The sequence below is a fragment of the Pinus tabuliformis genome, chromosome 4_2 (genome assembly GCF_031772625.1).
Source record: "Pinus tabuliformis cultivar Carrire ecotype Pingquan chromosome 4_2, CPIR1, whole genome shotgun sequence".
Classification (NCBI taxonomy): domain Eukaryota; kingdom Viridiplantae; phylum Streptophyta; class Pinopsida; order Pinales; family Pinaceae; genus Pinus; species Pinus tabuliformis.
Window position 1 is genome coordinate 363,345,984 of NC_142304.1, and position 23,044 is coordinate 363,369,027.

Genomic DNA, 23,044 nt, shown 5'->3' on the forward strand with positions numbered 1-23,044 from the left:
AGACATAGAAAACCCTGAAATTTATTGAAACTTCAATCACCCAAGAACGTTGTTATTACACTAGTGGAGTTATCATTTTTTAGTGTGAAATTTCTTAGAAGGTGTATCAAAAACACTTCACTTATGTTGCTAGGTGACAAGTGACCCTAACAACAATTTTTGGCATATTACGCTCCAGAACTATAATTAAAAGTGAAAAAACTACAACAAAAATAACATATATGATCCATAGAAGCAAACAATAATATAGATATCCAATGCAATAACCCAAATGGAAGGACATTAAGATGGATACGTTTTTATTGATGACATCTAGTGAAGGAGATCTACAAAGGGTCTGCAATCCCCCTCCGTGGGATGGGTCCTTTGATGTCCTTGATGCTTCAGTAATCAATATTCTCTCTCAATGTGTGAAAACCCAAAAACAATGTGGAGAACTCAAATGACAACTCAAAATAAAAGAGGCGACAATGGTGACTATGATAATGATCATGGTGAAGAATGACTGGAAAACCCTCTTATTTATAACAAAGTATTGAGCTAATCTCAAAAATGGAGAATAATAAAATAACATTGACCAAATCAAGATTTAACCATTAGGAATACTTTATTATAATTTTTGGAGAGGGAAAATATATTCAAAATGGTTAAATATCTTTATTTAGAAATAATTAAAAAAAATGATTTATTAATTATTTCACAAGGATTAAGAATGGTGTCAAATTGAAATAATTATTAAATAGTGATTTAACAATTATTCCAATAATGGAAATAAGGAATAATAAATAAATAATGAATTATTTAATTATCTCTAGGAGATTTAGTCAAATGTGACAAGGAATAAATATCAAACAATGATTTAATAATTATTCTTAGAGATATACTTACCTGGGCGGGGTCAATCGATGATCAAGAAGGTCGATGGCCTAGGAAGACCACTTCCATTGCACTTGGGAGGGGGGTTTACCTAGCATCTCCCACTGAGGAGAGTGCACGTCATAATTTGTGGCAGCGGAGGCTCGCGTTCGCGCGGCCTCCATAAAAAAAGCCCCAAGAGTTAGCTCAATCGGTCAAATCAAGTGCCTCACCAATGGGAGGTCACAGGGTCGAATCCCGAAAGCTCTTGGGGTTAGGTCAGTAAATAGGCCGAGGGGTGTTGATGCCCTTCGGGTGGCGTCCACTCAGTGTTTAAAAACCCTGGACGTAGCGGCTACCCACTGACCCGGGTATCCGTGAACCAGTGAGTGAAAAAAATTATTCTTAGAGAAAATTAAATAAATAATGATTTAGTCAATTATTCTCATTGGGTTTTTAATTTTAATCATAAAATAATTTAATAAAAAAACGCTTACTAAATCACTTCCCATGGTAAAAGTGATTTTACTATGGTAAATTAATCCTACATGGCATATTTCAATCCACCTAGTTAGAAATGACTAGGTGATCATTTTTTGGTGGTAACATTGGGCCCTTGTCTTCACTTATTCTCTGTTCTTTCCCACCTACTTCTTCCAACCCTTGGACATTCTCTAACATACCCTCTACATGTACCCTGAATCCCATCCTGATCCCCTTCCCTTTGTCTATTACAATGTTCTGCTAGGAGGGAGCCCATCTCCCTCCCCCTCTGAAAACCCATCGTCGTCAAACCCTAGTTGCTTCTGCTCAGAAAACCTCATTTCACCCGCTCATCCCAACATATCCTATTCAACCCACCAGGAATAATATTAATTTTCACCATTTTAATGCTATACTCACATAAATTAGCAGTTCTTTCCATTTTTATGAAATCCCCAGTGCGTAAAAGCATTGTGCACCATGGAAATGTTTTTAATTTAAAAAACATTGGTGTGCTACTCTTATAATAAGCACTGATGCCATTAATAGAACTATAGATCCTATTGCTTAATATACAATGGTGCACCATTAGAGGGTTATTTTTTTAAATAAAAAATAACGGTGTGCTAAGTAACTCTAGAACACCATTGTTATACTACTTGATAGCACAAGACTAGTGTTAAATTTAAAAAAATGTGGGTCATAAAATTCAATTTCACTATTCTTGTGCTATACTCCCATGAAGCCCCAATGTTATTACCATTTCCAAACACCCCAGTGCGTAAACAACATGGTGCACAATTGCAAGGTTTTTAATTTAAAAATAGAAGTGCACTAGTTGAAACTAAAGCATCAGTGTGTATACTACTCAATAGCATTGAACAAGGGTTATATTTAAAAAAATGTCGGTCATAAAATTAATTTTCACCATTTCAGTGCTATACTCCTATGAAGCACTGGTGTTATTCTTGTTTTGAAATGCCTCAATGCATAGTGGTAGGTTTTTTAATTTAAAAAAATATGATGCACTTCATAAACAATCCGCACTAGTGTGTTGTGTAGTTAAGCACTCTGGAATACGGTTAAATAAAAAAAATATCGACCATAACATTAATTTTTACCACTTGTAGTGTTGTAGAGCTCTCAAGCACCAGTTCTATTTTTTCCTCTATGAAGCACCCTTCCATCAGTGCTTCCCTTGCTTGCCATCCTTCCATCCATTTATCACTGCGTGCCTTTCAAATTTTGTCAAATGGTGGTCAATGTTTTTTTTTGTTTACATGGCAATCAGACCTCCCTGATTAGCAAATGTACAGGTAATGTCTATGTTTCTTGCTAACTTGAATTTTTAGTGGAGTAGAATTGAAAATTAAGTAAAGAAGGAATTTTTTATTTATTTTTCTACATGGTGCATTCGACAAGTTTGGCTCGTGCTGTTCGTGATGAACCATGCAAATGTATTGGGCGCACCATAAATCGGTGCATAAAATTAACACATTGTAGGTTTTTAACATTATTTGGTGCATTTGGTAAATGGAAACACATGCATTTGTGAAGTTCCATGATGCACCACTTTAAAAGTCGTAATTTCTACAGCGGTGTGTCTAGTGAAAGTAACTTCTTGGTGTGTTTAGTTTTATCAAACACGCATAATATTAAAAAATTATAGTTCAGTGTGTTCGTTAACGTAAATTTTTTAGTTCAGTGCATCGATGTAAAATTAACACACCAATGAAAAATGTTATTTCGATGCATCACATTTAAAAATAAAAATAACTAATGTAATGTATGTATGCAAACCGAAAGTGATGCATCAAGTCGATGTATACACCGTGTTTGGTGCATTCCCATATTTTTTGGATTTTTTATTTTAAAATTAAAGTTATATGTCTATATTTATAAACACAATTTTCATTTAATAAAAAAAAATTATGTTTTGTGTATGAGGTTGATGTATTTTATATGTCAATCATGTAGAGACGTCAAAGGAGAAAGGAGCAACAACAACAGGAGAAAAGAGTTGACCAGTACAATGTGGTATGATAATGGGAGGCACGAGAGAGGGAGAGAGATTTTTACCCTATCCCTATTATGCTAACCACCCAAGGTATCTTGTTGAATGTAGGCATCCTCAAGTACTATGTGGAAGGTACATCCCCAAAGGGGCACTCATGGTTGTTGGTCTAGCTGATCCATCAGTGAGATTTCCACCGACACACTTTCCATGTCCATCCTGACTTGTGGTTCCGACCCTTTGAGGAGGACATATATTTTATCACTAGCATATCCAAGATAGGGGGGGATTTTCCTCAATTCCTTGATGTCCCCCTTGGTGTTGCAACAAAGATTCATCTTATATACTTTTAGAGATACATTGGGGATCATGTAGTTTCTCCAGTGAATTTTTAGGTGTCTATTGGATAGCTACGAATCTCTTCTTTTGGTGCATAAGAGGTGAGGTGTCTCTCACTATTAGTGACTACCATTTCACACTCTACAAGTAATGGCTAATGCAATAGTTTCCTTCTTTTATTTCATGTTGATTCTTTGGCGGAGAGGCCATGATGTATTAGATGGTCTGCCATTTTTTGTGGAAATGTTTTATAACTTTAGATAGATGTCATGCTATGATACATGGGAGGTCGAACTTCCCTTTTTCTTCAGAGATGTTTTGTTTATTTTTTGAGAGGTTTCCAGAGACGAGGCCTAATTTTGACTGTCACCCTCCTAGGTTGATGACTTACTTACAGATGCACATGTGGGGTGAGATGATGCCCAAGAGGGGTGAGCGGAAGTATCTGGCTATGACTTTGTTGCACAAAATATTGTCACCATGACATTCTGAAATCAGTGTGAGTCTATCACCACTCACACTTTCCTCCTTTGCAAGTCTTAAACCTCAACTCTTCATGTCAAGCCTTGAAAAATGAGCGAAAGCCCTTAAAAATCTCTAAAACTCTAGTTCCGCACTTTCTCTTAGCATTACCTGTGGTCCCGCACACACTGATCATGTCCCCTGCATACCTGACCGCTCTGTTTCTATGTAGTGGGTGCAGACCCCTCGAAAAGTCAAAAAAGCGTAAATACATTCTTAAAAACTCACTTTGGGTCATTTCTGGAAGCTTCTAGACGGAATCTTGAGGTGGCAAGTTCGCTCCTTCAAGGTGCATACATCCCATACCTAAAGGAGCTAACCCCTTGATGTGAGGAGCTTATCTATTTGAAGGAGGACTCTATCCCTTCATAGGTGGACGTGTAACTTCCTTCCTCTGCACTATAAAATGAGGCATTGGGCTGGTTACAGAGGAGGTTGAACGCTGAATATTTTTGAGGGTAAATGCTGTTGGAATTTAGTCTTCCTAATTGAGCTTGAGAGGAGAGATTAAATACCTATTTTGATCTCATTGGGAAGAGTGTGAGGCTTATCAAAGTAGAAGAGACTCTTGCTTGGACCCTGGGAGGAGCTTGTACACATCAAGGCACCAAAGGTTGTAAAGTTCTTCTTTGTTGAAAGTTAATACAATCAAGTTTATTTTTCTCAATAAGTTATCTTTTATGGTTTATTTCATGGATTCCTTGATCACCATGATGAATATGATTTATTATATTGGCTATGCATGTGTTATTTGATGTGTTCTTGTTTATGTTTACATTTTATTAAAAGGAAACTCATTCGGATGGTCGAAGCATGGATGCCACAAACTAGCGTTGGACTTAAGGTAGGGTCTAAAACACCTCTTTGTTTTTCTTTATAAATCACAAATATTTAGAGAAAGTTAGATTTGCTTGTTCTGCTTGTTGCTACATATCTATTGATACTAGGAGATCGTTCTTGTCCGCAAGAACGATTTATCTGGACAACAAATTGGCGACTCCGCTGGGGACTTGAATTTTGGTTTTCTGCCTTTACTTTTACTTTGACTTGAGAAAATTTTTCTTGTTTTTTATTTTTTCCTGATGTGTGTGGGATTGGGTAGGTTTTAGATTCTGAATTGCTTTTTGTTTTTTCACGTTTTTTAAAGAGGACCACACATTCTCTTTGTAACATAGTGCGGACATCCCCGCACTGTTACTTTACTACATAGAGCGGTACCGCATCTGGTTATACCAGAAGCCTGCGGACCCTGTCAAATTTTTGAAAAACCTAAAATATTTTCATCTAGTTAAGCTTAGGATTTTTTTACGTTTTTTAACCTCTGCCCCAATCTGCATGTGTCTTGTTAGAAAATTCTTGTAAGTGAATTCCATTGGCATTTTGGTTTTAGGTGATTTTCTAGAAGTTTTGCGTGTCTGGTTTGATTTTTGCTTGGTCTTTGTAATAACTCAGAGATTAGAAGCCTAAAAAACCTAAGATTACCCTGGTCTTTTTGGTCTTCTTGATGAGTCTGACTAATTTGTGAAATCTGCCTTTGGTGAGAATAGATCTCGTTTTCTCTTAGCAAAGCTTTGAACAAACTTGTTTGAAAGTTTTGAATTTCAATTTTTTTTAAAAGAAAATATAGCTGGGTGTTTTTTGATTAATTTGTTATTTTGAACGAATTAGTCCTTAGTTTGTTGAATAACTAAGTAAAACATCCTCAAAAAGAAATTTTTAAAAGCTTTTACTTCAATTATGTTTTTAGAAATTTTTAGATCACAAGCTTAGTTTTTTTTTTAGTTTTGAGTGTTTTCTAAAAATTTTAGAATATCTTTTGAAAGAAATTGTTTTCTGTAGTTTTTGAAAAAGAAAAGGAATTTTTCGTGAGCATAATTAGTAGCCTCGTTTTTGAGTTTACTGAAAAGACAAAAAGTTTTTCTTTTCATTTATATGTTGAAGAAATATTTTTTTTCAAAGAACTGCATTCTCAAACTCTTTCTTTAGCTAGAAATTCATTGAAGAAAAGAATTGTTATCATCTTAGGTGCATTTTTAGTGTTTTGGAGTCGAGTCTTCACACCATAAAGTTTCATCTCCATACCTTTTGACTTAAGAAACAACCTATAAAAATAATGCTTAAAGTAAAATTGATCTAGCAATCTTTTTATTTCTAGGGCTCTTATCACCAACATAGCTTAGGCTAGTATCTTGGAGTAGGGAGTAATTAACTCTCCAATATAGTTAAAACAAACAAGTAGCTATATCTTACGATAGGAAATAAATTCCAATTGTTACATGTATGCTTTGGGAAGCTCATCTTAAAGGAGTCAAACATGATATCATACCTGAACCAGTGAGGTAACCAATCCTTTCTCATTGGGAACGATAGTAGATATACACGTATTAAAAATGGTAAGCCTCGGATTGACCATTGTTGAGGAGCCTGGGGTCACTTGTTGGTAATCCTTGGATTATGTTAAGGAGCCTTCAAGGGGATTGAGCTTTGTTACTTTTCCCTTGCGTGTGTCTCGGATCGTAGACTGTTCCCCCAAGTATATTTGTTTTTGTTGGTAACCATAGTGACCATAATCTATAGGATTCTTTCCTAAGTGATGGTGGAGGGAAGATCCCACTGTACCTAGAGCAGATGTCGACTAGACTCACTTGGACTCTCTGGGGGGTTCTCTTCACTCAAGATGGTTTTGTGAAGAAACTTATGCTAGTCTGTTTCATTAAGCAGGTTGTCAAGGTAACTGTTCCAACCACTCTTTCTGTATTGAATTCTACAACGTTGGATTTCATCACCAACTAGTGTTTTTGGTACGGAAAGTTACTGTTTGTGTGTGGTTTGATCTCTTATATTTTTTAGGCGTGTGATTCAATTGTTTGTTTCCATAGAGACTTTAGGTGGTTTTATTGAGATTTTCTTTGTTTGCGTGTGAGGTAATTAAAATATTTAATCATGGCTGAATTACCGAGACAATCCCGTAGACTTCAGGGGCAACCTCCCGAGTATTCACCAAGCCATCTTGAAGGGATATGAGCTCTTGTAACTCCTAGTGACAGTAGAGTTGGGTCACCGGAAGATAGAGAATCTTCTTTAGTTGTTCATCCTAATTATCAAGTTCAAGCAACAGAGTATATTTCTGAACCAATTTCATTTTCCGAAGTTACTGGTAGTGTATCTTCTACTAGTGAATTAGCTGAAGAACCTAAAATTTCTGAGCCTGAAACTGAACCTGCTGCTACTCCATCCTCAGGATTTGCTTCTCCAACTTCCAGTGGTCTTGGTTCACCCAGGGTAGGAAGGATCATTACCCAAAATCTTCCTTCAGGACTCATTTCTATTGAAGAACTTGTTAGTCCAGAGGAAGATATAAGTCTCCCTGAAAATCAACCAACTTTAGAACTTAGGGAGCATGAATCAATTTTCTACAATCCACCTAGGAGGGATGCTTGGTACGTCTCATTGACCAACTTTTTAGAAAATCCAAGCCTTAGTTTTTCACCACCTCAAATTCCTTTTCATCCAACACCTAGAGTTTATTATCCTCCTTTGAACACGTCGAGACAGTCATCCATGTTTTCCCAATCACCGGAAGCATTTGTATATGGTGGTCCTTCTGTTCCTTCTGGGTATTAGTCACTCACTGGTACTTTTTCATGAGCATCTACTCAACCCTTTGAACATGGGATATCAACTGGTAATAACAGAACTAAACTGTTGAGTGTAGAAGAAATTCTTATGATGTCTGGTACTATTCCAAATCCGCAACCTCAAGGTAGTCAGTAACTGCCTGGGGGGCAACCTCTAGGTACTCAATTACCGCCTGGGGGGCAACCTCAAGGTAGTCAGTTACTGCCTGGGGTGCAACCTCAAGGATAGTACATTCCTTCGGTACATTATATTCCTCAAGGTCAACCCCAAACTTAATATATACCTCAAGGTCAACCCCAGTATCAATATATACCTCAAGGTCAACCCTAGTTTCAATACGTGCCTCAAAGTTATCAACCTCAAGGTCAGTACCCAACCCAAGGTTTCCAACCAACTTCAGGTCAATCATTTGTTCAAGGAGCTGGAAATGTATCTTTGAATTATCAACCCTATGCTCAACCCGGTTATGGTCCTCAATATGCTCAACCTTCTATGGGTCCATACCCCGGAATGAACATGGTGTGGGATCCATCTCAAACTCAATAGATTTTGCAACCTAATGTGCAGTTTTCATCTCAATTTGGACAACCTTTGGTTTCTAGTTCAACCCAGCAACTTGTCCAGCCTACTATTCAAACTTCTGCACCTAGTGTAGCTCATCAGTCTGGGCCTAGTTCGTCTCGAACTCCGCCTCAGCCGACTGCTGCAACTACTGCAGCATCTGTTCAATCTACCCCACCTACTTCTGGAGTATCGACAGCTCTGGTTTCTACTGTTCCTGCATCAACTCCTAAAGCATCTTTACCTCAGTCAGGACCCACAATTCAGACTTTTGTTCAGATGCCTGTAGGACAACGTGGTCCAAGTATAGTTGTCACAAGTCAACCATAGTTCACTTATCAACCATACCAGGGACAGTACCAATTCGATCTTGCTATTCAAAGCCTAGTTTACCAGTATCAACCGTACCCTGGATATACTTATCAGCAACCTCAACAACGCTAGTACGGTCTGGTTAATCCTGGTTTTCCGGGAGGATATAATATCCCAAATGCAATTCCAAGTTATCCTGGATATCCTCCTCCTAGGGTTGGTCTCAAGGATAATTTTGGGGGCGAATGTTCGCCCTTTGGCGAAATTAAGGGGTTTTAAATTTTTAGTGGGCGAATATTTTGTATCATAGTACATTCTTACAAATCACCTCAAATAGCCCACCTTATTTTAAGGGAGAGGGTAAAAAAGGTAAATTTAGCCCTTGAAATTAGGAGTTACAACCTTCCATTCGCCCATTTTCAAGAATAGGTTTTATTTAAGTGAATCCTATGGGCCAAAGGCCCAAATACCATATTTATAAAAGAGGTATGGTAAATTAATAAAAATATAAATAAATGAGAGGTATGGTAAATAAATAAAACATTTTTTATATTTACTCCTAAGTCACCTTATATACATGCAAGGGTGTAAACAAATAAAAATATAAGTAAAGTGGAGGTAGGGTAAATAAATAAAACGTCTTTTAATACTTACTCAAAAGGTATGGTAAATAAATAAAACCTCTTTTTATATTTAGTCCATAACCCTCGTTCTATTTATGAAGGCTCAAGAAAGAGATTTTATTTAAGTGAATCCTATGGGCCAAATACCATATTTGTAAAAGAGGTATGGTAAATTAATAAAAATATAAATAAACGAGAGGTATGGTAAACAAATAAAACATTTTTTTATATTTACTCCATAAATCACCTTATATTTACGAACATTCAAAAAATGCGTTATATTTAGGTGAAACCTATGGGAAAAATACTATGGGACAAATACCATGGACTAGATTGTTATTAATACCATGCAAAAAACATTATTATTAATAAAAATAAAAATGGCACATTGTATTGACCCATGGTATTCACCAAAATGGCACATGGTATTGACCCATGGTATTCACCTGGAATGCCCCCTATTTAAATGGGGGAATTAAACCAGCATAGATCCATCTTTACTCTGGATCTACTAACCCCCGAGAGGTATCAAATATCGTGATATGAAAACTAGCATAGAGTGAAAAAATATTTGATCCCTCTCAGGGCTTGGTTAAAATAAAAAATAAAATAAAAATCAACTATTAATTTTATTAATTTTTATAAATTACTAATAGTAATTTTTAAGCTCCAGGTTTATGATAACCCATGGTATTAACCCATGGTAATACCATGGTATTCATGTGAGCATAGACTATTTAAAGGGGAAATTCTATCATCTTAGATCCATCTTAATTCTGGGTCTACCAAGTGCTCAGAGGGATAAATAGATTTCATCCCCCTAAGAGTGGTAGATGTAGAGTTAAGATGGATATAGGTTGGTTTTTATGATAATGAAGATATTAAATAGACTTAGGAAATTATATTGTAAAAACATCTTAAGGTGAATAGTTAAAGCATAGACATTGGACAAGTATATTTGTATACTTCTGTTTTAAATTGAAACAAATCCAGGGTTAAAAGGAATGGATTGATTGCACTAGTCATCCTTCTATAACTTTCCAACATATGATGGAGTAAACAGATTGTAATTTGGGTAATTTTTCTAACTGCAAATAGGAACATACTTGTGTATTGGCAGGGTGGTTATGAGGTCCCTAGAAGTGATGAATTTGAATTTTTCTTGGTTTTATATATAGTATTAGGTTTTTTTCTCATGCTTTCTGTGAATGACACGGGTGAATTTTATCCTACACCCACTAGGTTATCGATATGTAATTTCGGCAATTTTGATTTCAAAAGATATTTTAAAGAAATGCAATGATTTCATTTGTGTATTCAATAAACACAAGATTTTATAATTGAGTAAAATATTCGCCATTCCTGGTGAGAGATTCGCCAAAAAATTATATATACATATTATATTATTGATAAAATCGCCTTCCATTTTTCCTATATACCATGGAGATTCGCCCATTTATTATATATATAAATTTAGGGGGGTTCTTAAAATTTTCCCTAGTTGGTCTTATGATCCAGGGTTTTTGTGACCCTAACCGTCAGTTACCGTTTATTGCAACTTTGGACTTGCCTTATTTGTCGCGCCTTACGAATGATCCGATTAATTATCTTCCGTTTTGGTTGCCAATGCCGAATAAGTTGCCCAGTGATATCCTAAAGTTTGAAGGTAAATCGGGAGAGAATCCATCAAACCATGTGATGACTTATCACCTATGGTGCGTGTCTAACTCCATTATAGATGATTCAATTTGCTTACGTCTTTTTCAACACACTCTGATTGGTCTTGCGGCCAAGTGGTACAATGAGTTACCGCGAGCTTCTTTTTATAATTTTAGTCAGCTAGCCACTTCGTTCTTAACTCATTTTCAGTTGCCAGTCAGATATGACAATGGCACAGAATTATTAACTTCATTAAAACAATCAATGTCCACATATATTTCAGATCATATTCATGAATGGTGGCGTTGATGACGTTTAGTGAAAGTTTTTATTCCAGATCAAATTTTAGCAGCATGGTTTGTTAAATCATTATTACCTAAAATCACTGAGGATGTAGCTAAGGGAGGAGTTTTTATTGAAGAGCAAGTAATTGCTCAAGCTCAGTACCTAGACCTCATTTATATGCAGTCAGGTACTTTGCACGAAAAAATCCCCGACCTTCTGAAACAAAATCAAATAATTGTAGCTCCTTCAGGGTCTCATGCTGCTGACAGTATGATTGGTTCAGTTAACACCAAAAGTAAGAAGAAATCTTCAAAGAATTCTTCTCCTATTATAACTTTACCAGATTCCTCGACAAGAGACTCTTCCGCTAAAATTCCTACCGATCTTCATGTCGTAGAATCATCTACGACCAAATCAAAATCCAGTGGTAAAAAGAAAGGGAAGAAGAAAAAAAAATTCAAAAGAGAAATCAGATAAAACTGAATCTACTGACGAGAAACGCAAACCTCGTTATCCTTGTCTCATTTGTGACGAAGAGAATTTTACAAGAGACTGCCCACATCACGCCGAGGTTGCGAAAATCGTCAAAGGTTCTCAAATTTTTGTTGTCTTGAAGGATCCTTTTCCTAGTCAAGATAGTAAGATGATTGGTTCTTCCTCAAATGCCACAGAAGAACCCATAATGATGATGTCTCATGTTAGGATTGCGATGCGATCATAAGACTATGGCAGTAAAAGTCCTGTTGGTGGTAAGGAAGTAGAATCTTCTAATTCAAACCCATGAAATTCAACTCCTTCCCGTTTTGATCTGCTACAGATCGAGAAACCTAATCCAGACTTAGTAATCAAACCACCTGCTAAAGGTATGCTTTGAAATTCAACTTTCAATCCGCATGCGAGAGCTGCGTGGAATTATAACATTGTTGAAGACTTAGCTATTTCCCCTTTAGCATTGTCGGCTTTGGAGGTGCTGCAATCATGCCTAGCATAGCGTAAATTGCTATTATCAGCTATCGAAGCTGTTGATATTCAGGACTCGAACCTTATAATCTTCGATTTAGAGAATAGTACACCTCGCTTACCTCATCAAATGGCTTTCCAAATTCCAGTGTTAGTAAAAAACAGACCTTACTTTAGGACTGTAATTGATGAGGGAGCTTCTATGTGTATTATGTCGATCCACTGTTGGAGATCGCTTGGTTCTCCTACACTCAATCAATCCCCGACGATTCTAAAGGCTTTTGATGTCCGTGGGTTCCATCCTTTTGGCATTCTATAGGATTTACCTATAGGGGTTGAAGGAAAAACTGTTAATGTAGATGTGGAAGTGGTTGATGCCCCTCTAGATTACAACCTTCTTTTGGGTCGTAGCTAGTCTTACACTATGACTGCTGTTGTTTCATCGGTCTTTCAGCTTATAAAGTTTCCTCATAATGGAAAGATCGTAACCATAGACTAGCTAACTTAATTTTCATCCAACCCAGCCTCTTCTGAAAGTATCCAACATGTCGGTAAAACAACTATCCCTTACAAGGATGTTTGGGTAGGATTGGTTAAAGATTCTAGTTTACTAGGAACTTTTTCCTTTCCTCCTCCTAACGTATCGCCTTCTACTGCAACCATTCATATGATTTCATCAAACACTATTGTTTTGGATGATCCTTGGATCGTACCTTCCGAATCTGGGGTGGATTCATTTGGTGATGTGATGCCTTTGAGTCCCTATGAAATTGCATATCAGGCTATACAGTCGTTTTCCAACCCTTCTTCAACCAAAATCGATCTAATGAATGTGGTCCATGGAGAATGACCTTCAATGTCAACCTCAAATTAAACAACTTTTTTCAAGCTTGTTCATACGGATGATCAGATTCATGAAATTTTGTCTGTTGATGATTTACCATGGGAAGATCTTCATCATCGATCTTCATTTTCACCTGAGCTTGATCATTTTGAAAATGATTTTTCATCTATTTTTACTACTGATTATGTCAAAGAATCACAGAATCCATTGCAATATCCAGATTTTGAGTTAAATTTGGGAAATATTTCTCGAACAGTTTGTATTGACATTTCAGTTAAACCTGGAATTGTTGAAAACATTCATATAGGCGCTTCCTGTATGGAAAATGAACTCCAAACTTATAAAGACCCATTTCAAGAATTTCATGACATGTTTGCCTCGTCATACGAAGAGAATCTAGGAATCGATCCAGCAATTGTTGTTCATGAAATTAAAACTTACTCGGATGCTAAACCTGTATGGCAATGTTTGCATCAAATACATCCGCGAAAAGCTACTGCTATTAAAGTAGAAGTTGAGAAATTAGCTAAAGCAGGTTTCATTTATCCAATTCCCTTAACGGATTGGGTATCGAATATTGTTCCTGTTAACAAAAAGCAAGGAACGATAAGAATATGTATCGATTATAGGGATATTAATCAAGCTTGTCCTAAAGACAATTACCCAACTCCCTATAGTGATCAAATCATTGATGATTGTGCCGGCAGTGAGATTTTCTCCTTTATGGATGGTTTTTCTGGTTACAATCAAATTAACATACTCCCTGCTGATCAACCAAAAATGGCTTTCATTTGTCCATCGGGGACATTTGCTTACTGAAAATTGCCTTTTGGATTGAAGAACGCTGGAGCAACCTTTCAAAGAGCTACGTCTTACGCGTTTCATGACATCAAGAAAATTGTACAGCCATATATCGATGATTTACCTGCCCATTCATTACGTAGAGCCAATCATCTCACTCATTTACGAGCAATCTTTATGAGATGTAGGCATTATCGAATTAGGCTAAATCCACACAAATGTGTTTTCTGTATAGAAACGGGTCGTTTACTAGGATTCGTTGTTTCAAAAGCCAGCATTCGTGTCGATCCCTTGAAGGTTGAAGCTATTTTCAAATTGCCTCCTTCTTCGACTCTTTTCCAACTCCAAAGTTTGCAAGGGAAAGCAAATTTTTTACGTCGTTTCATTCCTAACTACGCCGCGATAACAAAGGGTTTTACCAGGTTGTTGAAATAGAATACTCCATTATTTTGGGATGAGATAGCTAACAAATCTTTTGATGCACTTAAACATGCATTGACCCATGCACCGTTATTGCATCCTCCCAACTACAACCATGATTACTTCTTGTACCTCGTCGCTTCTCTTTCCATCATCGGGATGGTTTTAGTTCAGGAAGATGAATTCAATAGTGAACATGTGATTTACTATCTTAGTCGAACTCTGAATCCGACTGAGCTTAAATATTCGCATGTGGAGAAATTGGCCTTGGCAGCTATTCAAGTTGTCCAAAGATTTCGTCATTACATCTTACTACGCAAAACTACAGTAACTGTAACCCTATGATCTATATTTTTACCAAACAATTTCTAGGGGGCAAGTATTCTAAATGGATTGTTATCTTGCAGGAATTTGACTTGGAATTTGAAAAATCCAAGGCAAAGAAATCTTTGGTATTTGCAGAACTAATGTGTGATTTCCCGCTTGTTGATACTGAAACTGCGGCGGAAGATCCCATTGCGGAAAAATCCTTGTTTCTTATCAGTACTTTTGATCCATGGTATGGAGATGTCACTGTTTATCTCCAAACCCAATATTTTTGGCCTGAAATTTTATGATCTCAGCAACGGAAAATACGTTTCCAATCCCAACAATACAAAATCATTGGAGATACACTCTATCGTCGTGGGGCGCATTTTGTTTTCTGACGTTGTTTAACTCATGAAGAAGCTGAAAAGGTTCTAAATGACTATCACTCTAGAGCATGTGGTGGTCATATGTCTGGGTATGCCACAACCCAAAAGATATTGTGCACTGGTTATTTCTGGCCATATTTATTTAAAGATTGTATTTATGCGGTCAGAAAATGCCATAACTGTCAAATTTTTTATCGAAAGATGTGTGCTACACTTGCTCCTCTCCACCCTATAATTATCGTCGGCCCTTTTGCAAAGTGGGGTATCGACTTTATTACATGTAACCCTCACTTGGCCAGGGGGCATGCGTATATCATCCTTGCGGTAGATTATTTTACTAAGTGGGTCGAGGCGATGCATACATTTTCAGCAGACGACAAAACTGCTGCAATTTTCATTTTCAATCATATAATTACTAGAATCGATGTTCCTCAAGTGATTATTACCGATCATGGGAGTCATTTTCAAAACATCATGATGACTGAACTAACAGATCAGCTTGGCCTGCGTCACAATAGTTCTACTCCATATTACCCACGGGCTAATGGTCTGGTTGAAGCCATCAACAAAGTTCTAGTCATTATGATCCGACGAATCATAGCTATTCATAGGTCGAATTGGCATAACATGTTCTTTTCAGCGCTTTGGGCGTATCGAACCTCAGTAAAAACATCAACTGGTTTCAATCCTTTTCAACTAACACATATTTCATTAAATTTGGAAATATTTTATTACAAGGACAATGACTTGAATTGATCTTTTTGGTTATTTTGAAATTCTAGATCAACCATTTAATTCCAAATTTAATGAAATATGTGTTAACTGGTTTACGGTTTGGAAGCTGTGTTACCCATTGAATGCAAAATTCTGTCATTGCAAATAACCATAGAGTTACTCCCAGCCACTTCCGAAGAGGAGAAACATTTGTTGTACTTAGCTCAACTAGATGAGAATTGAAGTGATGCTTCATTAGCAATCGAAACTCATGCCAAACGAATTAAAGCTCAGTATGATCGAAATGTTACACCTCATAATATTTTGGAAGGGGACCTAGTCTTACTATATGATCAAGCAAACAATAAGCTAGGGGCTAGAAAATTTGTACCTATGTGGCATGGTCCTTATGTTGTTAAGCGAAAACTGGCAAAAGGGGCCTATGAATGGGTAGATTTTGACGGTGTCTCTTTGGGTAAGCCCAGGAGAAACATTTGTTGTACTTAGCTTAGCTAGATGAGAATTGACGTGATGCTTCATTAGCAACCGAAACTCATGCCAAATGAATTAAAGCTCAGTACGATCGAAATGTTACACCTTGTAATTTTTTGGAAGGGGACCTAGTCTTACTATATGATCAAGCAAACAATAAGCTAGGGGCTGGAAAATTTGTACCTATGTGGCATGGTCCTTATGTTGTCAAGCGAAAGCTGGCAAAAGGGGCCTATGAATTGGTAGATTTTGACAGTGTCTCTTTGGGTAAGCCCAGAAATGGTCTTTATCTGAAGAGATATTATGCTTAAATCTAGGTGTGGAGATTTTAGTTAGATTAGTTTTCTTTCAAGCTGGTGTGTTTTAGATTAGAAAAGTGCGCTTAGTTTAGAGAGTGCTTTTATCATTATTCTTGCTTATCTTGATTTTACTCTTGATATTGCAGATGTCGATGCCTCTTCAAACATACATTACTTTCACTGATGGTGCTTGTCGTAATACACGGAACATTTATTTCGCAGCTTGGGTTATCTATTCACCCTCTGATGAGTTGGTATCTATGAATGGGGTAAGCCTCAATCAAACAATGAACAACATTACAGAGTATAGTGCAGTGATTGAGTTATTATCTGAATCCATCTCATTCGGGATTCAGAGTTTGATTGTTAGGTTAGATTCTGAACTTGTTGTATTACAGCTTAATAGAGTTTATGCCATTAGAAATCTAGTGTTATTAAGATTATTTTTGAGAGTTCATCCCTTGGAACGTGAATTTGATTACATTGAATATCAGCATATTCCAAGATATTTAAATACATTAGTAGATGCAATTGCTTCTCGGATGTTAAATAGAAATTTGCAATAATCAAACAGTAAATTTAAAAACATTCCATAACATGTTTTACAAGATAGCCAGTAATAGTGATATAGCATAGCATAGAAGTGTGTCAAATATACATCGTCTTCGATCATAGGTTGAAAAACACCTTATGATCGGCAAAAATGATAGTACAAAAAGCAAAAATGTCGTATGAGTCTACAAAGGCGATCATCCTATCACTGGTGATGATCACGATAAGAAGCCACTGCTCGGGCCACCCTACAAAAGAACCTCCTGAAAGGTCCTGGGACCCCAATCACATAGCGCTATAACCTAAAAGGAATATCATCTATGCTAGTCTCTGGAATATCTGCTGTCAAACACTCTAGATGATTTTCCAATTCAGTCAGGGTCTCTGTAGATTCGTCCTGTGGGGCTGGTACTGCAACAGCTGGGTGTCTCTTCTCATAGGGTCGGAGAGTGGCTGGTCACTGTGGACCACATCTGCATTTGAAACTTTTACTATCAATTTTGGACGATTTAAAAAACAAAAAAAAATTAATTAAAACTTAGAAAATGTTGAGAATGATTTTACCTGAATCATCCCACTTCTCTCCTGGTGGAAGAGTCATGTCTGGGTCACCACAATAATCCATCCCAGCATAAGGAAAATCCTGAATCATGAAAATTTGGTTCTCCAACCAACGAAAATACTCAGGCAGAAATCGAACAACCTTTGAACCCTCCTGAGGATGACAGGTAATAACTGTAACCCAGCACATTAGCTTAGGTTCTTGGGGAAGTCTAGCTCCAATGGAAAGCTGCTGTGGGACCAACATCGGAAACCCTTTAGACCAAATCACACAACTAGTAAACCATATCCAAAGTTTTTTAGTTGTCTGTTCTTTGCTCTAGTCAGTTGGCCTTTTACATTCGCCAACACAGCTTCGCACCAGTTGAAGATGGTGCCTCGATAATAGTCTACTTCCATTTTCATTTGGGATCCGATAGCTACATGCAGTGTTGCGCTTCCACAGAGTCTGGTGATGCTAAATGCAATCACTTTGAGTTGAGGACGAGAGATAGTTTTTATATCAATCCCTTTGTCCTTTGTTTGGTCATTACAAAACTCTAGTCAGAGACTATCAACAGACTAGCCACCTGGCCTGGTCCCGAATAGAGATAATCATTCACCTCTCTTGGGCAAACCAGTCAAGAAGTAATTTTCCTCTAGCTCCATTTCGAGCCGGTGGCCACCAATAATGAAACACTCGTCCTGTATATTCCATCTGTCCACCAGCCACTGCAAAACGTCTACTTGGGCCCTCATGCCAAGTATGGCCCAGAATTTAAATATCATGCATGCCCTTAATGCATCTATGGAGGGATGATGATTCATTACGGCAAGTTCCACATCTTCGTGCTCCCGTTCCTGCCAAATGAGCATTGTGTATATCCTACATTGTAAAAAAGGAGGATTAGAACATTTTAGTTCAAAACATTTTGGGTGGAAATGAAAAAATGAAGTTTTAAAACCTATTTTGTGGGGTCCGCACCCTCCAGTTAGGGACAGTGCGTAGGTCCACACTCTGCCCAAGCAGAAGGTGCGGGCCCCTGGCTCTTTCCTTTGTAGGAAAAAGTCAGGGTCCACAGGTTTCGCATGTTGTGCCTACGAACCCCCGCAAGCGGTCTTTTAAACTATTTTTTCTCTAAAAAATCAAAATGGAAGCCTTTACAAAACTCAAATGGTTGAAATGCAAGATTAAAGTGATATGGATTACCTGGAGGTGACGGTTTTCGATTCCAGTGGACGGATTTTCTGCAATCTTCACAGGAAGTTTCTTACCCAAAATCTCTCTTTTCTCACCCTGAAGTCAAATGGTAAAAATGAATTTACAAAAGCCATTTTTATAAGCTTTTTTGAATAAATGAATTTTAAATTTGTTTATTTTTCACTTTAAAAAGGTAACATTTTGATGCATTTTTATTTATTTTAAACAGGTATGAGTAATGTTTGAGTTTTTGTGTAGAATATTGGATTTTTCAGGAAAAATTGATCATTTTCAACAAAAAACATTAGAGTCCTCTTTAAGCTCTTTTCTGACTTGTAAAATATGAAAATATTGCCGATTTTTTCTTATTAAGCTTGTTAAAACAGAATTAAAAGGACGGTACACTTACAACTTTTTTTTGACTGTATAAACATGAAAAGATTGCCGGGCTTTTGTCATTTCAAGTTCGATATTGGTTATAAAATGACATGTTGTTGGTTGCTTTTTTACTTTTTCAGATCAGAGACACTGATTATGAAAAGTAATCCTTGATCGTAATGGTCAAGCGGTTCTCTCAAGTATTATTTTATACTTTTTCGGGCTTGGGAGACACAAATTTACGAAAAAGGACAACCATGGAGTTTTCTTAAGTTTTTCTTCTAACTCCCTAAAATTGAAAAAAGCCGAGTTTCTCCTATATTGGACTCGTTAAAATTTAACAGTAAAGGACCTGTTCAATTTAAAATAGGAATGGACCACTCCTTCTTAGGGTTCAAATTTTAAACTAAGTTGGACTCATCTGAAGAATGAGCTTATAGCCAAGTAAATGTTATCCTCCTCAAGCTTGTTAAAAATAAATAGGTACTTGCCAGAAATGGTGGGGGAAAAGAGAGAAAAATGAACCTGTTTGTTATACTTTGTGTTTTAGAAAAGCATTTAACCACTCTTGAACATGACACTTTTTGTTCACCTGGGTTGGGAAATCCTTTACCTAATAGTTAATCAAACCATATTAAAAGTCTTCAGCCGGTACCTGGGTATTAGCTTTGGGTCAATTGTTACCAAACCATCTGCAGTGTCGTTATGTCTTCAAGAGGTCAGCTCAAATAAACCATTCATCTACAAAATATATGTCATCCATCTTGACCATCCCTGAGTTAGTCCTTGCCAAATATATTTCTTCAAACTTGATCTATGATTTCGTGTTGTGGGCTTGCCTACGATGGATCGCTTTCTATCGACTTCAGCACATTATCTAAAAAGATGATCTAGAAATCGTCAGTACCTTTGAATCTGTATGCCTCAATGACAAGTTTCTCGCCTTCGACGACAGGTTGCATCATTGACCTTCGATCAAAGGATTCTATGACATGTTCGACATCAGCTCATCTATTCACATTTCATGGATTGTACTGAGTACTTTGAGAGCCATTGACATTACTGGTGGCTTCTCTCACACTTGTTAACAGTTCACATCATTGACTGGTAATCAAGTGGTTTCTACCATGTTCAACTTCGACACATTCATTCACATGGATAGAATCGTACTAGTTCGGGAAGCGGAAATCAAGACCCTGGATCTAGTTTCCACCATCCAGGCTGTGAGGAATTTTGTTATGCATTATATAGTGGACTATTCATAAACACATGGCTACACCCATACTGTTTCTACATATGTCTATAGTTGTGATGTATTACAAGATCATTCCTATATCAGAGCAGTTTAGTTAGTTTTCTAGTCAGTTTTGATCTGAGTATGGGAATGCCCACCTCAGCAATGATATGTTCACATATATATATTTTGTATTGAATGTTTTTACAGGTTCCAACCAGGCCATCCATAGGATGATCCTTGAAATGATAAAGTACTTCACTCTTCTCATATGACAAATGTTATCCTCATCTATTACATACTTTGCACTTTAAGGGGCAATCTGTTGCAAAAAATATTGTCACCATGACATTTTGCAGTCAGTGTGAGTCTATCACCACCACTCACAATTTCCTCCTTTGCAAGTCTTAAACCTCAACTCTTCATGTCAAGCCTTGAAAAATGAGAGAAATCCCTTAAAAATCTCTAGAACTCTGGTTCCACACTTTCTCTTAACATTACCTACGGTCCTACACCCACTAGTCATGTCCCCTGCGTACCTGACCGCTTTGTTTCTGTGTAGTGGGTGCGGACCCCTTAAAAGTCAAAACGGTGCAAGTACATTCTAAAAAACTCACTTTGGGTTATTTCCGGAAGCTTCTAGAGGGAATCTTGAGGTGGTAATTTCGCTCCTTCAAGGTGAATGCATCCCATACTTAAAGGAGTTAACCCCTTGATGTGAGGAGCTTATCCCTTTGAAGGAGGACTCTATCCCTTCATAGGTGGACCTGTAACTTCCTTCCTCTGCACTATAAAATGAGGCATTAGGCTGTTTACTGAGGAGGTTGAAAGTTGAATATTTTTTAGGGTAAATGATGTTGGAATTTATTCTTCCTAATTGAGCTTGAGAGGAGAGATTACATACCTTTTTTGATCTCATTGGGAAGAGTGTGAGGCTTGTCAAAGTAGAGGAGATTCTTGCTTGGACCCTAGGAGGATCTTGTACAACATCAAGGCACCAAAGGTTGTAAAGTTCTTCTTTGTTCAAAGTTAATACAATCAAGTTTATTTTTCTCAATAAGTTGTCTTTTATGGTTTATTTCATGGATTCCTTGATCACCATGATGAATATGATTTATTATATTGGCTATGCAGGTGTTATTTGATGTGTGCTTGTTTGTGTTTGCAGGTTCTTAAAAGGAAACTCATTCGGACGGTCGAAGCATGGCTGCCACAAACTAGCGTTGGACTTAAGGTAGGGTCTAAAACACCTCTTGGTTTTTATTTATAAATCACAATATATTTAGAGAAAGGTAGATTTGCTTGTTTTGCTTGTCACTAGACATCTGTTAATATGAGGGAGATCGGTCTTGTCTGCAAGAACGATTTATCCGGCTGACAGACTTCCATCGATGCACTAGAGCTACTAGCTAGTGAGGTTGACCACATATTTGTAATGGTGTCATGTCCGTACATAGGGATGGAATAACGATAGTGTACAAACATCCTCTTTACATAAGATGAGCTAGCAGAAGATAGATGTAATATTAGTGTTTTATTTAAATTAATCTAGTTTCATTTTATTATCTTAATCAATTAGAATAAAATTTGTTTTAGCATGTTCTTTAACTTGTTTTATTCAATTGTTTAATGAAACTCTCTAATTATTGTTGTGTACTATATATTTTGTATATATTGGCACATTCGTTGGGGACATGCCTCCTCCCCCACCATATGCATATGAGAACATGGTCGTGGTCATGGCGGGTGAGATATGTCCTTGGATGTAGATACCCATGGGAATGCAGCCACGTAGGGATGATATTAGATTCAGGATGGAGTTGGGTGACTCGCTCTCTAGACTTTTTGTTGAGGAGGGATTCTACTCTGTAATAACTTGAGACATTAAGGCAAATCTTAGGCTCCTCAAGCTCTGGAGGGACTTGCCACGTGATATGATGAGTCTTATGTGTCATATCGTCAAAGCTACCAAGCTACTAGCAGCGAGGAGGGATGGCCATGCAGTAAATACACAGTCTTCACCCAACACTACCCCATCAGATGATGATCAGGGCGTCGATCCTTTTGGTTGTAATCCACCTCCTCCTCATTCACCTCATGACCCACCGCATGTTTCTCCTTGGAGAGCAGACCAACAACCTCCTCCTTCACCTCATACTTTGACTCTAGAGGCAGTTGACCATCCATCGTCTTTTGCTATAGACCAGGACTCCACTAGTATTGTTGCACCAAATATTCTATAGCAATTATTTGACTTGTTTATATATATAGATATATATATTTTTTGATGTGTGTAGTGATGATGATGGCATGTTAGATTATTAGATTTATGTGCTAGCTAATGATGTTTATATGTGCCAGAGGTGTATATAATTAGATTATGTTCGCGAATTTTAATGTGTATTTTAGATAATCTTTATGTTTTCTAGATGGTTATCATCATTATGTTTCTTTTTATGATATTACTTTTATTATAGATTAATGATTGGTGAACTTATATCAAAATTTTATATATGAGATTACATGCAAAACAACTTACTTTAAATAAAAAATACAATGATATTTTTATAAATTACAAATTTTAATATGGCTGAAACAATAATTGTAAAATTACCATAAATA

General features: G+C 37.0%; 1 non-coding gene across 1 annotated transcript; it reads left to right on the plus strand.

The window, feature by feature from the left end:
• The first annotated feature begins 880 nt into the window (after window positions 1–880).
• Window positions 881–1,040, plus strand: LOC149169447 (U1 spliceosomal RNA). Its single transcript, XR_016260015.1, has one exon. It is a non-coding gene; the product is annotated as a U1 spliceosomal RNA (small nuclear RNA).
• Window positions 1,041–23,044: the final 22,004 nt, after the last annotated feature.